This window comes from Notamacropus eugenii, chromosome 5 (genome assembly GCF_028372415.1).
Source record: "Notamacropus eugenii isolate mMacEug1 chromosome 5, mMacEug1.pri_v2, whole genome shotgun sequence".
Lineage (NCBI taxonomy): Eukaryota > Metazoa > Chordata > Mammalia > Diprotodontia > Macropodidae > Notamacropus > Notamacropus eugenii.
In genome coordinates this window covers 98,422,357-98,428,356 of record NC_092876.1, presented here as the reverse complement: position 1 = coordinate 98,428,356, position 6,000 = coordinate 98,422,357, and the positions used below count along the sequence as shown (strand labels likewise).

The 6,000-nt window shown below is 46.0% G+C and overlaps 1 protein-coding gene across 3 annotated transcripts in view; it reads left to right on the top strand.

The window, feature by feature from the left end:
• The first annotated feature begins 3,307 nt into the window (after positions 1–3,307).
• The window catches only part of SMAD9 (SMAD family member 9), a 106,013-nt gene continuing 103,320 nt past the window's right edge, over positions 3,308–6,000 (top strand). Inside the window, exon 1 of one of the 3 annotated variants that reach the window (XM_072610349.1) lies at positions 3,308–3,591. The gene's annotated coding sequence lies outside the window, so the exon portion shown is untranslated. Of the gene's footprint in view, positions 3,592–3,611; positions 3,922–3,969; positions 4,025–6,000 lie in introns of those variants that run through there. The other 2 variants (XM_072610348.1, XM_072610350.1) reach the window with 2 other exon arrangements.

The following is a 6,000-nucleotide window of genomic DNA, read 5'->3' as shown; positions in this document are numbered from 1 at the left end:
ATCTAAGTTGAAAGCAAGAATTTGTTAAGAATATTATAACATTTGGAAATCAGAAGACATTTACCGCCACAGAAGCAGGTTGAGGCCATTTTGTTTCTGATACCTAACAGGTACAATCTGATGGAATCACAGAATCTAGGGCACGAAAGGCCAGCAGGTCCATTATATGTAAATATTTTGATGGGTCTGTGACCTCATCAGATTGGACATTACTTCACCCAGCACTGATTACAATCCCTCCACACCTTTTTCCAACAGGTGTGATTTTTGATTAAGTCCTTTGTAAATCCTACCCAAAGAGCCCCTGGGTGTCCTAGAGGCCTTCATTTCCCATTGAGCTGTCCTATCAGAATATAAGTTCCTTGAGCATGAGAACTCTCACTTTTATATTTATATCACCAGTATTTAGCACTGCCCAACATAGCCTAAAAATCTGTCAATGTGTTTTACATTTATTCATTCACTCATTCATTCATGACTTTTTCCATATCTTAACGGTGCCAATGTAGGACCGTATTATTCGTTTCTTGTTTTTCATCCTTGTCACATGATCAACCCAACTTCTTTTCTGATACCACATGGGCTTTACTAACTCATTTCTCCTTTACGGGGAACATGTTGCAAACACTTACACCCATAACATATCTTTCCATTGCTCTTTGAGGCACCTATCGTCTTGATTCTTCACAGACCATGGTTTTCAATAATGTGCTAAAATATTGCCTACTTGAAAATAATTTGCATTTAAAAAGATATGCTTTTGCAACAAGAAATAACTTGGTGTCACTGAAAGCATCATTCAGTTCCCCAAATACAAACTGGCTTGATATCCTTCTCAGTTCTGGTTTCTGTTATTGTCTGTTTTCAATACCCACCCAGGATTAGAATAATCATAGACTAACTCTGAACTTGTTAGTTCAACAATGTGTTCTAAGTATCTTGGCATGATGGAAAGGGTTCTGAAGTTGGAGTTGAAAAAATCTTGGTTCAAATCTGTCTCCTCTCCTCTGACGCTACCACCACTCTCTAGTTCAGGCCTTCATCAACTCACACCTTGATTATTGCCATAGCCTGTCTGCTTCAAATCTTTCCCCACTTCAAGCCATCTTCCATTCAGTTCCTAAAGTGATGTTCCTAAAGTACAAGTCTGATCTACTTAGTAAACTCTAGTGGCTTCCTTTTGCCTCTAGGAGCAAATACAAGCACTCTTTTTGGCATTCAAAGCTCTTCATAACGTAGCCCCTCCTGTCTTTCTAGTCTTTTTACACCTTATACCCCAACATGTGGGGCAGCTAGGTGATACAGTAGATAGAGCACCAGTGCAAGAGTCAGGAGGACCTGAGTTCAAATCTCACCTCAGACACTTGATACTCACTAGCTGTATGACCTTGGGCAAGTCCCTTAACCCCCCTAATTGCCTCATCCTGGGTCATCTCCAGTCATCCTGATGAATATCTGGTCACTGGACTCAGATGGCTCTGGAGGAGAAGCAGGGCTGGTGACCTTGTACAGCTCTCCCTTACGCAAAAAAAACCAAAATCAAGTGCAAGTCATGTCATCGTTTCTCTGATGGCGTGGTCTTCTTTGGCAATGAAGGACGAACACACAGCTTTCAACCCCTTACCAATTTGGTGACCTTGGAAGATCCACCTTTCTGGGGTTCAGTTTTTTCATCCATAAAAGTGCTAAAGGGTTGGATGCTTTCTAAGGTCTGTCCTAGCACTAAATCTATGATCTTATGATATTAGGAATGGGTTTTTTCCTCCATGCCTACTGTGTTTGTAGTATGGATGATTAAGCTAGTCTTTTTGGAAAATTATAAATTTCACTGAGGAGGCTTTGTGGTGTGTCTGGGTTCAGTGAAATTAGCACCATGCTATTTACTAACAGTAACATTTGGAGAGTTCAGATCTGGCCTTAGACACTTACTAACTGTGTGACCCTTACTAAGTCACTTACCCGATTTGCCTCAGTGCCCACCTGTAAAATGAGTTAGAGAAGGAAATGACAAATCACTACAGTATCTTTGCCAAAATAACTCCAACTGAAGTCATAGGACATGACTGAAATGACTAAACAAGGAAAGCATTTGGAGAATCTTGTCATCAATAGGGAATCGTTAGTACAGGGAATTGTTAGTATTTTTGAACAAGCTGTCAAAATACATTGAGTTGAGTCTTTTTCTGAGTACTGATTAGTTATTTTTTTCATGTGGGAAAATCCATGTGAAAAAACTCCTTCAGTTAATGCAGACTAACAATTTAGAATCTTACAGAGTTGTATTAGGAACTGAGAAGTTCAATATCTTTCCATATGTCACTTAATCAGTGTGTATCAGAGAGAGAGAGAGAGAGAGAGAGAGAGAGAGAGAGAGAGATGCTAAGTCATATTTTTAAAAATCAGCAAATTTGGGGTCGATGTCAGGGAAAATAATCCCTAACAATTAGAGCTGTTCAAAAGTGGAATAGCCTGCCTCTGGAGGCAATAGGTTCCCCTTGGTTGTAGGTCCTCAAGCAGATGCTAGATGATCATTTATAGAGTATATTATAGTGGGGAATCCTTATGGATGACGCTACACAGCTGCTGAGGTCTTTTCCACTCTTAAATTCCATGATTCTGTGATTCTACTCAGCTTACACACAAGTTCACTGGCCTCTTCCCGTGAGGCCTAATTCTCCCTTACTGACACCCTAAACATGCTTTCAAAGAGGGGCTGTCTTATTGGCTTCCACTAGAATGCAGTGGAGCAGGAACCGGAGGCCAGCCGTGTGTACCCTCCCTCCTGATACCATTCAAGGGTATATAGTTCTAGGTGGCAGGTCTGTGAGTTTTTAGAGTTAAGTTGCAGAGCAAGCCGGTTGTACATTAACACAGCCAGCGTGCATATAAGGTTGTAGCTTTATTAAATTGGCTAGTGTTACATATTATATGCTTATGTGTTAAGTAAATAAATACACTTAAGAGAAATCTCAATCCACATAATTATACTACTTTTAACCACGGCACGACACTCGGGGTGATTAGATTTTGTTTTGCTTGCGCCAACGCAAATCCATTGGATGGGGGTGGGGTGGAGGGGAATGGGTTCTCTTTCTAGGGCTTTTCTTTGAAAAACCCAATAAGGGACGAATTCAAGTAACTAAGAGTAATGCCTCTGAAGGACATCTCGGCACCCGGGCACCCTGCGGTTCCCAAGCGAATGTGTTTCAGTATTAAATATTTGTTAACAAACAACCTCCCGGTTGATCTTAGGTTCCAGGTAGAAAGAACAAAGAGATACCAGAGAAGAGGAGGAAGAGGCAGGGCTGGCTAGGACAAGAGATGAGGGCTCTGGGCTCTGGGAGCGAACTCATACTTCCTAGTATTTGGATTGTGGCGCTCCGGCTGGGTTTCGATTAAAAGGAACCAAAAGGAGCTGAAAGAGGGCTAGACACCATTGGGGCACGGACAGGAAAAGCGCCAGTGGCGGGGATGGCACAGTAAAGAGCTGGCGAAGGGAGAAGGCAAGGAGAGGACCTCCGGGCGCATCCCTCCCCGCCCCAGGGTCTCTGGCTCCCCTACATTTCCCGGCACGTGCACAAGCAGCCCGGGGTAGGGTTTTGCGGTGCTGGCCGTGTCCCCCGACGCCGGCCGGCCCCCCTCCGGGGCTGCCTCCCTGCCATCTCTCGGCGGGGGCGGGGGCGGGACCCAGCTAGAAAGGCTCTCTGGCGGCTTTCCAGGTCGGCGCACTAATACGGGCGATGAGGCTGCGAGGCTCCAGCCTGACTGACGCCGGTCGGGGCTGCTGGGGCTGCTGCTGCTGCTGCGGCTGGGGCTGGGGCTGGGGCTGCCGCCGATGCCCCTGCAGCCGCTGCCCCGCCGCTGTCTGTGTCTGCGCCGCCGCCGCCGCCAGGCAGCCCGTCCTCACGCCCGGGGCAGGCGGTGAGAAGCGCTTCGGAGAGGGGGGCACGCGCGGGGCACCCACCGGGAAGGAGGGGGCCGCCAGAAGAGGGTGGGGGTGGGGGAGTGGCATCACCAGGGACAGGTAAGAGACTCCCTCCGTACAAATATCTACAAGTTGTGCGCGGGGCCTCAGCTGCAGTGTCTGTGCGCGCCTGTGTGTTGTGTGGTGTGCGCGCGCGCGTGTTTATGCGTGGGGGAAATCGCTTAAGTTTCCCTAAAGCCAGGAGCATGCTTTGTCATTTTGCGTTGGGGTGGGTGTTGGGGGTGGGGTGGGAAGGAAGGGTGAGGGGCACTGCCCCTTTCCGCGGTGCCTTCTTTCAGACCGGGAGTTACAAACTTCGTTTCTGCCCCGGGGTCTTGGGACCCGCTGCTGTTTCCCCCTGCCCTGCGCATCTGCCCCAATGGCAGCCACCTGGTCCTCACAAGATCTTGGACCTTTAGAGGATGCTCCCCTCGCGGGATCGCTTGTCAGGAATCCGGGGTGGTGGGCGTGGGAGGGTTGGCCAGCCCCTGGCGGGTGGGCGTCCTCTAGGGGAGGGTTGCCTGTGGATGAGGTAGCTAGTGAGCTGGACCCCCAGCTCCTGCCCTGGCCCAGGGTTTGGGCTAAGATGCTCGCTTTCTTTCCCGCCACTGCCCGGGCATCTCGCTGATGCCTGGCACCAGTCACATTGCCGTACCAAACCTGGAGCTAAGTAACCGATTCCTGTGACTGAGCGTAAAGGAAGGGAAAGAGGGAATTTCGGATCGGGAGAGGGGTCGTGGTGCAGTGGGGGTGATTAACTGTAACTCTTTGGCACGATTAAAGAAATCTGCAGGGCAGGTGGGTCACCCCACGTACCGTCCGTTTTGTAGCTTACCTTTGAGACGCTTAAAAGAGGACAAGTGAGGAATGTTTTTCAAGTGTGCCCGAGCTAGCCCTTGGATTCGTTTCACTGGCTGCTGTATTTGTCTTTTCCCTTGCCTTTGCGGTTCCTTGCCAGGTCTCTGTTTGGGGGGAGTGTGTGTGGGGGGGGGAGGTAAGGAGGGAGAACAGATACATGAGACAAACTGACGCCAGTATTGTGATCGAAAGGAGGAGCGCAAGGGAAAACATTTTTATGGATGGCTAATCGCTGACAAGTATTCCCGTTATTATTCTCTCCCCCCACCCCCTTAAGTGGAAATTCAACATGACAGCTTAGAAATACTCCGTTGGTCCGAGTTCTTTTCTTTGCTCAAAATGGGACCCTTGAGAAATAGCCTACAAATGAAATAGATTAAATTTTGGTGTAAAATTGCATTTAAGTCATCCCTTACCCCCCCTAATTCACAAGTTGATGTAAACAGATAGAGCTGGGTGAAGTTCTCTTAATGGACCCGATTGACGGCTCCCATTTTAGTGATTTGCTGTATGTACTTGGATTGTTTTGGGAATGTGGTTTGCCAGGAATAATGATAGATAAAAGTGGAGATAATAATGTCACCTGCGGCAGGTTTGTGCATGTTAACATGGTAGTCCTGTCTTGATTAAGGAGATATCATTGTGAAGGGTAAAATCAGATGTTTACATTTTAAAAATAGATATTCTATATTTAAAATGGAATTAAAAATAAAACCAAAATAAATTGTGGCCCAAAATAGAAAACTTCTCAATGAATGAATTTTCCTATGCTTGAAGAAGTAGGAAACTGGGAACAAGATTTTGAAATATGTTCAAGCTGTGGTTGTCCAAGAAGGCCACTGCAGATAAGAAAATGATGAGATAGTTTATAAATAATGGCCTTCTAAAAATATTCATGACAAATGCATTTTGGTGCTACCAAACAGTTTTAAAATATAATCAAAGAAATGCAGACTTTTAGGAGGAAAACATCTCATCTTTGCTGGAAACACAATGTCTGCACTCAATGGTCATTTTATTAATCTGCTGTGATAGAGAAGCCCCTTTTTGGCTGACTAAGTGAATTTGCCAGATGCGTGAAGATTAGTGCTGATAATGTTTAGAGAACTTCAGTAATTCTTGACATGAATAAACATATTTTAAAGTAATGGTATCATATACTTAACAGAAAATCATTT